This window comes from Limulus polyphemus, unplaced genomic scaffold, assembly GCF_000517525.1.
Source record: "Limulus polyphemus unplaced genomic scaffold, Limulus_polyphemus-2.1.2 Scaffold1700, whole genome shotgun sequence".
Taxonomy (NCBI): Eukaryota; Metazoa; Arthropoda; class Merostomata; order Xiphosura; family Limulidae; genus Limulus; species Limulus polyphemus.
The window spans coordinates 162,449-171,736 of NW_013667310.1; the positions used below are offsets into that span (position 1 = coordinate 162,449).

The 9,288-nt window shown below is 31.1% G+C and overlaps 1 long non-coding RNA gene across 1 annotated transcript; it reads left to right on the top strand.

Moving 5' to 3' along the window:
• Positions 1–674: 674 nt before the first annotated feature.
• LOC111087064 lies at positions 675–5,034 on the top strand. Its single transcript, XR_002611789.1, has 2 exons — positions 675–785; positions 3,279–5,034. It is a non-coding gene; the product is annotated as an uncharacterized LOC111087064 (long non-coding RNA).
• The last annotated feature ends 4,254 nt before the right edge of the window (positions 5,035–9,288 follow it).

The following is a 9,288-nucleotide window of genomic DNA, read 5'->3' on the forward strand; positions in this document are numbered from 1 at the left end:
CCTATTAATTAGAGCTGGGGTTTCCTATATATTTTTACATAGAAAACGAGTGATTTCACCAACATTTTTTACTCAGTTCTTTACAATGACTGTTGTAACAGGAAAGAACATAAACTTACTTACTTTGATGGATTACATGAATCCCACTGGTAGCGAGTGGTATAAAAACAAGTCGATAATTTGAGGGTTAATCACAAATTATGCTAAGTACACTTTTGTTTCCGTGTAAAAAGTATTACAAGATTAAACATATGATTTTTGTTTTCACTAAAACTGCAAGTAGAAAATCACTTTATATTCTGCTTTAAAAATGTAATTAACATTGTCATTTTATGATGAAAGACTTGGACAAGTTTTACAATTAAAAACTATTAAAAATGTAATTAACATTGTCATTTTATGATGAAAGACTTGGACAAGTTTTACAAATAAAAACTATTAAAAATGTAACTAACATTGTCATTTTATGATGAAAGACTTGGACAAGTTTTACAAATAAAAACTATTAAAAAGTTAACTAACATTGTCATTTTATGATGAAAGACTTGGACAAATTTTACAAATAAAAAAACTATTAAAAAGTTAACTAACATTGTCATTTTATAATGAAAGACTTGGACAAGTTTTACAAATAAAAACTATTATTTGTTATTACTTTTTTTATCATTTTCTGTAGACTTTATTATGGAAAATGTCATCCAAGTTTAGGAATCCAGCTATTTAGAATTGGCAAAATTCAGTTGTTCATGGGACGTTTGAATGTTGCTGAGAAAACACTTTTTCAGGTACTTTCTGCATTTATTTAGAGTTCTTCTATGAAAATGGATGATGTCAATTTTTTAATGAAAGTTCATATCAAAGTCATTATTTTGGTATTAACCAAAGTAACTTGAGGTACACCACTGATTTCCAGCACCCTTGGTTCCAGAGACTTGCCGGATTATCCATTTTGCCGGACTAACAGAGGTCATAAGTAATAATTCAACAATACACTTCTAACCCACTAATTATATTCCTCTCTAAAGCACCATGGACTGCTAGAAACTTAAATAAAACATATATTAAATGTAAATTAAATGATTAATGAAATACATTAGTACAGGTATAAATGATACAGGTTTATTAGTACAGTATAAATGAAAAAGGTTTATTAATTACTGTACTTACAAAGAATGTTGCAGTAGTACTGCTTACAAAGTGGTAAATTTTAGAATTTTACTGTTATTATTATTTTTATTTTCAAGTACGTTATATATTGAATTTTCATACACTATTATGAACATTGTGTGTTATAAAAAAATGAAGAAAAAAATCGAAACTAAATATTTGTGTCTTGTTAAACTACATATTCTTGGCAACATTCATGAAAACATTCAAGCAATTTGATCCAGTAGTTTAATATTTATAAGAAAATATTCACGAGAGTGACGTACATACTTAAAATGTAAGTAGCCTGTCCCAAAAGACCCACCTACCACTCTACCACAAATGACAATGGAAATACCTTTGCTTCCTTGTACTTTTGTCATGACTGGTCAGTCGAGTGACTATTCTCATCCCTGAAGCTCATTTTATATCAGTTGTCCTAGTAAAGTATGGGTGAGTTCACTTTGTGAAAGGACTCAGATTAATATAGCAGGGGCCTGTATGGTATGTTAGATACATGTCACATTCGAATTGAGCTTTAATAAAATTATATTTGTTTCCTAATTCCTCTACTAGAACCTTGATTGAAATTCAGTCATCTCGTGTTTGTTGGCGTGATGTTTTTTTATATACACATATGCTCCACATCACATTATCATTCTAACTATTTAATCAGGTGAGCGACTTCACAATACACTATATACGAGTCAACAGTACTACAGGGCCATTTTTTCACTGTTACTGTGGTATCACTGGTCAAGTGGGACCTCTCACAAGACTTATTTAGTTGCATGAAACTTCTTTGGGAAAACTATAATAAAATACACTTTTTGCATCCCCATATTGTGTATGAGCGAGAGAGGTATCACAGGGAATTTTTATTGAATATTCTAAGGTGACTGATCATCTGTGCACATTGTGTCAGTTTTGCATTGTACAACTGCATATGTGCCATTTCTGAGAAATTACTGGTTTCAGTTTAAGAAACTGGTTTAAGTAGTATATCACCTAAGCTCTATTGTGTTCGTCAATTTCTTTTCTGTAGCCTGAGAATATTCTCTATAATAACAGGAGTCGGAAGTTTAGAACCCACCGTATTTCACTGATAGGTGTTATTTTCTATCTAGGAAGGGAATATCTTAGCATACGCAAGCTGCTGTGTATGTTTTAAGTGGAATAATTATGTTCTCCTCCCTCATAAGGGGATGTTCGTCTTTTCGTGGCATCTTTGATTAGATCACTTTTCAAATATGTTTGTGCTACTTTTTTCTCCTCTTATTAGGCAGAAGATGACAGTAAGAGTTCCTTGTAGCTGCCTTGGTATGGTTTCTAGATTTGTAATTTATAGCTCTTTGTAATTTGGGAAGTGGCTGATGTGCTTTCTGTATTCTGGTGTGCTCACCACCATGAACTCGTTAGTTTGTAAGTACTGTGTCAGTTCGACAGGCTGAATCTAACCATTTCCTAATATTTACTCATTGTTACCTGTAAGTAGGGATGAATTAAATTCTGGATCTGGTGATTTATTTTCAGGCATATACACCTAGAAATTCAGGGTAACATGATGTTATTTCAAGGAAAGGTGATGAATTAACTAGTGTACATGTATCGGGAAAAGGAGCAAAATTTAAAAATCAACTGGAACTCCTCCTAAAGATTTATAAACGTGGAGAAATTTAGAAGTAAATAACATCTAGGTATAGGAAAATAGAATTACAATCTTTATCTAAGGTATATTAGCTTATCAAGCAAGCAGTGAGGACTAATTTAAAATATATTTATATACAATTTGTATTATTTCATTGTTTTTCCAATGACATGATTATCATTTTCAGAATTTCAACGTTCGTTTTTGTAAATTTTAATTACTTAACCCTGTAACATTTTAATAGATTCTACAATATAAAAAACTGTGTAACAGAACTTGTTTTTAGTGTCATAAACCAAATTTCATATTGCCACTTTGTATAACTGAGACAATTAATATTTTTGGGCATATTTATAGCTAACCTTGATAAAACAACAATTTGTAAGCCTATGTTAGTATTATTATGAATTATGTATGTATTAAATTTAACCATTTTGTCTTACTTTGGAGAAATGGCACTGTAACAGCTCTGTATTCTTCATAGGCTGAAGAGGTGATAACTGTTACTCATGGCACTAAACATCCTATTTATCAAGACCTGTTGGAACTGATTCATCAATGCCAAGAAGAACTAAAAGTTAGAGAAGAAAAAAGATCTCAATGAAAAACGTTAAACAAGATCATCTGAATACCTACAAATTAAGCTGTTCAAAAGTTAAAGTATAACATTATAAATTAAGGTTTTGCAGACTGCAGGAAATAATTATATGTAATAACAATTTGCCATATAAGCTGATATATAGCAAAACACATGTTAACTGTAAATATACACTTCACTTCAGTAAGCATTTGAAACTGTCTAATCTTTATCACAGAATCTCTGTGTGACAGAAAGTAACCTTTTGAGATGTAAAGCAACACTAAACAGGCTTTGTTTTGTAACTTTTCCTTAACACAGGTGAACATTAGTGTTTTATTAAACCTTTAAGTAATGTTTCACATATTGCCACTGAAAGTGTTTAGTGAATACATAATTGTATATAACTTAATTAATTCACACTAAGGTTTGTCGATGGCTTTATACTGATACATATCTTAAACAGATATTTTTAAATATGTAATGTTTCAGCATCAAAATGCACTAATAAGATTGTCATCTTTCAATGGAATTTACACTCAAATATGTTAAGTTATATAGCAGGTTCGTCACCATCATTCATAAAGATTGGGAAATTAAGCCTAGTTAAGTTTAATCCTAATATTGGACATTGCATTGTGCCCAAATGGAAACCACTAAATGCAACTATACTGTATCAGTTTTAAATTAAACCAAAGTAAAAAGGAATGAACATTAGAGGGATTAGAAAGTGCAGTTTTCAAGTGTTAGGAAATCAAAAAATTAGACTTACCACAGAGAAAAAAACAACTAGAAGCTTAATTTAAGAATGTGTATTAACAAATTAAACAGAGAACTGAAGAAACTCATTGTAGAGAACTGTTTATAATTAAGAATAATTAAGTTCATTAAAACCTTTAAAAGATAATTAACAGGAATTGTACTGTTTATATCTATAAGATGAGCAGAATTGTGTTAAAATTTCAAATTTAATAATAACTGTCGCACATCTTAAACACTGGTATTTTAGCATTGTAAATTAGAGCCGAAACTTCCCACTGACCCTCTGAGGGACTGGACTGTTGGTACAGCAGGAAATGAAATACATTTAGTTATGCTGTAATCAGAAGCAGATATGCTAACTTTGTTGATGAGATGTTCTTTACGAACAACCACCTACTTTGAATTTTTTTTTTTTCTGCTAAATGCAAATAGTTTTCTTTTAATTTTTCAATTTGAAAGTAATGCAGCACTGCCACAAATATTAGTTAAAGATAGTTTAAGAAAGTATTAAACAAGAATGAAACAAGACGCTGCATTTATAGATTTGAAATAGACTGATCTATCGTAATGTAACATTTCGCAAGGAATGTTTTTGTATATGGAAAATTTCCTTTTGTAAGTTTTTCAGTGCTATTCAATTATATTGCAATATTTTTTTCCTCTGTGGCTCATCATTTTCACTGTATGTGCTTATTCTACCACTTGATGAATCACTTGTTAGAAAAATGTATTAATAGCAGTAGTAGAGATAATTAGATTTTTTTTTGTTATTATATACCTATGTTTGTTAGATTTGGAATACAAAAATCCTCAAACATTTTTATAAATTTTAGGCTAGCATATAAATAATGCATACTTGTTTGTGTTGTTGTACTGTGGTGATTTTGTAATTTTTTATAGGTGTAAGCTAAAAAAATTTTCCCCAATAAAAAGTTGTATTATTTATAGGTTCTTTGGCATTCTAGATAATTCACACTTTCTTATTTGAATATATGTATATATTGAAACTCCCTTTTAGCATCATTACTTCTGTGTACTTTTTGTTTGTATTTGTACATTTCATCGTATATCTGTAACTCGTCTACCCCATCATTCTCTGATTTTGATATATACAGATCCTTTTGTGCTTCTTTTTTTAGACAAAAATAGTATTTTTTCCCTGGTTGATCCAACTTAAAAAAAAAATGCAATGAAGTAAAAGTTGTATAATGAAAACAAAAGTGTGTATTTTAAATATTTAACTAATTAAATTGTTCTCTATTTTCTTCTAAGATTTATAAAATGTGAGGTTTGCTTTTTCATTGAAACTTGATTTACATTATACACATGGCCTGGTGATTAGAGGACTCGACTCACAATCTGGAGGTCATGGGTTCGAATCTCAATCACCAAACATGCTCGCCCTGTCAGCCATGGGGTGTTATAATGTGAAGGTCAATCCCACTATTTATTGGTAATCAATGATATAGACTAGTTGCCTTCCACCTAGTCTATCACTGCTAAATTAAGGACAGCTAACAGATAGCTCTTGACTAGCTTTACATGAAATTCATAATAAACAAACATTTTACACACATCAACAGAACTTATTGGGCATTATAAATTATGAAATAAGTTTAGTGGAATTCAAGACGTAGTCTTGAGTAAAGAGAATGATAATGATAATTTGATTTTTATTTCTTTAATATGTGAGAACTAATTCAGGTGTTTAGTAAACTTGTTTCTTTGCTCATATTTTAACTGATTAGAAAATGTTCATTTTGTCTACTATAGAAGGTTAAAAGTGTACATAAGCTAGAAAACTGACTTCACTAAGTACATAAACCTCCTAGTTTTGTACTTCAAAAGTTAAGTTTGCAACGCCTAGAATAATAGAGTCATTATATACTGTTTGTGAAAAGTCATATACAAGATGGAACAATAACGTACTATTCATTGTTTAATGATTATTTTAAATACCATGTTTTTCACTTTTAAAATATGATTTTATATTCAAAGCTTGTGCAGTTGCAGTGAAATATGAGAGAATAAAAACAAATTTTCATTATATTGTACAATTTGTTTTACATGTGTAGTTAATGTTATAGATATTGTGATGGGATTTGGTAACAGTTAAAAAATATCTAAAATTGTTTTTAAACACCTTTGTATAATAAAATAAGTTTTGTAAAGCTGTAGTTCTATTGATGTTTCTAATTTCTTCATCTGAAAGGCAGTCATACTATTCTCAGTAGTATTGTGGTTATTGACTCATGACTATCAAGACAGAAATACCACAAGATAAATGTGTAATGTCAAAGGTTTGTTTATGTGACAGATTGAGACAAAATTTTATATTTTAGTAGGAGTTGTATGGAAAGGCTGAGGAGAGCATGTGAAACTAAAATTGATAATAATAGAAGTGTATGAGGTAGAAAGCCCAAACTGTACAGAAGTAAAGTTAATTTACCCGAGGGGTATTGTCTTTACAGGAGACATAACCATCTAGTTGAGATATTGTCAGCGATCTAACTGTCAGTGGAGATGTGAATGTTGCCTTCAGAACGATACACATTAACACGAAGTGGCCTCAGTGGATGTGTAGTTGCTCAAAAAATCTGCCTAGGAGAAATAACTAAGCCAAAATGCTGAAATGAACATCAGACATAATTGAGAAAAGATTGGTAGATGGTGCTTTTTTACAGATAATCTAAATTCAGTTTGTTAGGTAACAATAATTTTATGATGGCAGGTAGCAGAATGGTATGATGGTCAGTGTAGAAAATTTCCAGTGAAATATGAAGAGGGGGAGAATACAAGCGTAAACTGCATCTCAACCCTTGGTGTTGTAAATCTACATAAAATTGATGTCACCTTAATTGCTGACAAAGTACAAGCACGATCTTATATTTAACCAACTAGATCTGTTGTGCAAGGATTCATCATTAAGGAAGAACTTGATCTCAAGCATACAGAAAATGTGGTGAAATGACACCAATGGAACACTTGTAACCATAGTATGACCTGCACAAAGTCTGGACGTAAATGAAAACTGAGAAGGCAAATTGACTAAACTGTAGAAATGAATACATAATTTTTTGAGCAGTATATCAAGATCATACACTGATAAACTTCTGTTATCAAGAAAATACGGTGTACTGCTCTGTTTCAAGCAATTAATATTTAGTTACAGTTACTCATTGTTTCTGAGGTCTGTATGTGTATCAACTGTATTTGCATTATTATTTACCATGTTACATATAAACAGGTTTTCGGACATCAAGGGTAAAAACAAGCCCTCCAGTGGGGCAGCGGTATGTCTGCAGACTTACAATGTTAGAAATTGGATTTCGATACTCGTGGTGGGCAGAGCACAGATAGCCTATTGTGTAGCTTTGTGCTTAACTTCAAACAAACTTAAAAACAAAAGGTTTCAAAAATATCATTCTAATTTAAGAAGGCGTTTTTATGCTCCATTTACTGTAGATGTTAAAATTAATATAATTGTTATATAATCTTGTGTATATATATAAATGCTAGAAATTTATGTTGACTGTCCAACTATTTATGGGCCCGGCATGGCCAGGTGGTTAGGGCCCTCGACTCGCAATCTGAGGGTCGTGGGTTCGAATCTCCGTCCTACCAAGCATGCTCGCCTTTTCTGTCGTGGGGGCGTTATTATGTGGCAGTCAATCACATTATTCGTTGGTAAAAGAGTAGCCCAAGAGCTGGCGGTGGGTAGTGATGACTAGCTGACTTCCCTCTAATCTTGCACTGGTAAATTAGGAAGAGCTAACGCAGTTAGCCCTCGTGTAGCTTTGCACGAAATTCAAAAAACAAACCAACTATTTATGAACTTGTTAATTCTAAAATGTAAACATATCAGATACATTAAAACTATATTTGAAGCCTCAGAGATTGAAGAAAAATCAGGCAAATGACAAAAGAACTACATAGTAGTATGAAGTGAGAATGGCTTCTTGAGAAATAAGACATTATATTTCTTATGATGGAGTAATTTGTGTTTCTCCTTATGATTTTCATCCCAACAACGATAAAAGACATTTCTGTGGTATTCTCAGATTCATCGATTTTTCTTAAGAGTAAATAAAGGAATGCCACAGAATAACAGGAAGCATAGCAGTAAAATTTTGCTGAGAGAGAGAATGGTTTCTATTTTATGGCTTTAACTGATTGGAAGCAAAGAAAGAGACGTGTTAAATACAGTGAAACAATTTGTTTTTCCATCAAAGAACAATCAAGGTTTAAAACTAGTGAATATTTTAGGTGATTTTATTTAAGAACTCAAATACCAAATGTATCTGTAAATCTTAATAAAGTCAATCATTCTGCTTCTTAAAACTTAATATTGTCTCAGACTGAGAAAACATGGCCATTCTCCTCAGGGCACACGTGACTGATGGTCACTTTCATTATAAAATGAGGTATGTTTTATTCTTAAGACATCGCCCGAGTTACAAGTGGAAAATATCGTTGTCTATTTGTAAACAGGATGCCTCAAAAAAGAAATGTATGTGAAACCCTAGTTTACTGACCTACTTCAGTAGGTAACTAAAGCGAGAAAAACTTCGATGTTGTGGGTCGAAACGTTGTAATTATTAAAATCTGAACTTGCATATTGTATTTTCGATTTAATTGGTTCATTCATGTAAATATCGGAGAGTACAATTGAACTTGGTAACATTTTGTTTATAAATGCTTTTAATAAATCATTATATCATTTCTAAACTAACCATGAACCAAAATGTATGCTCGACGGTATTTACTGTCCAGTTTTGTGGAGTAGCTGTGTCTATCAGTTACTAGATTTATATAATTATATGCTACTAATGCAATATTAGATTTACAAATTTTTCTGTTTTTAAGAAAAAATACTACATTATTAACCTTTTTTATTTTTATGAACATTTATGAAACATTTCCCTGGTGGACATACGCGTAAACTTCCTTATTGTATATGATTATTATAATATGCAAAAAATAAGTATTATTATAAGAAGTAACATGGAAAAATAAAAACAAATAACGTAATCACACAATTTAGAACAAAATGATATTTTTATATAGCAATAATGAGTTTTGACTTGTAATTTTGGTCAGTATCTCCGGTTACGAGAGTATGACTAGTTTCCAATAAATAGTGCGTGCTAGGTAT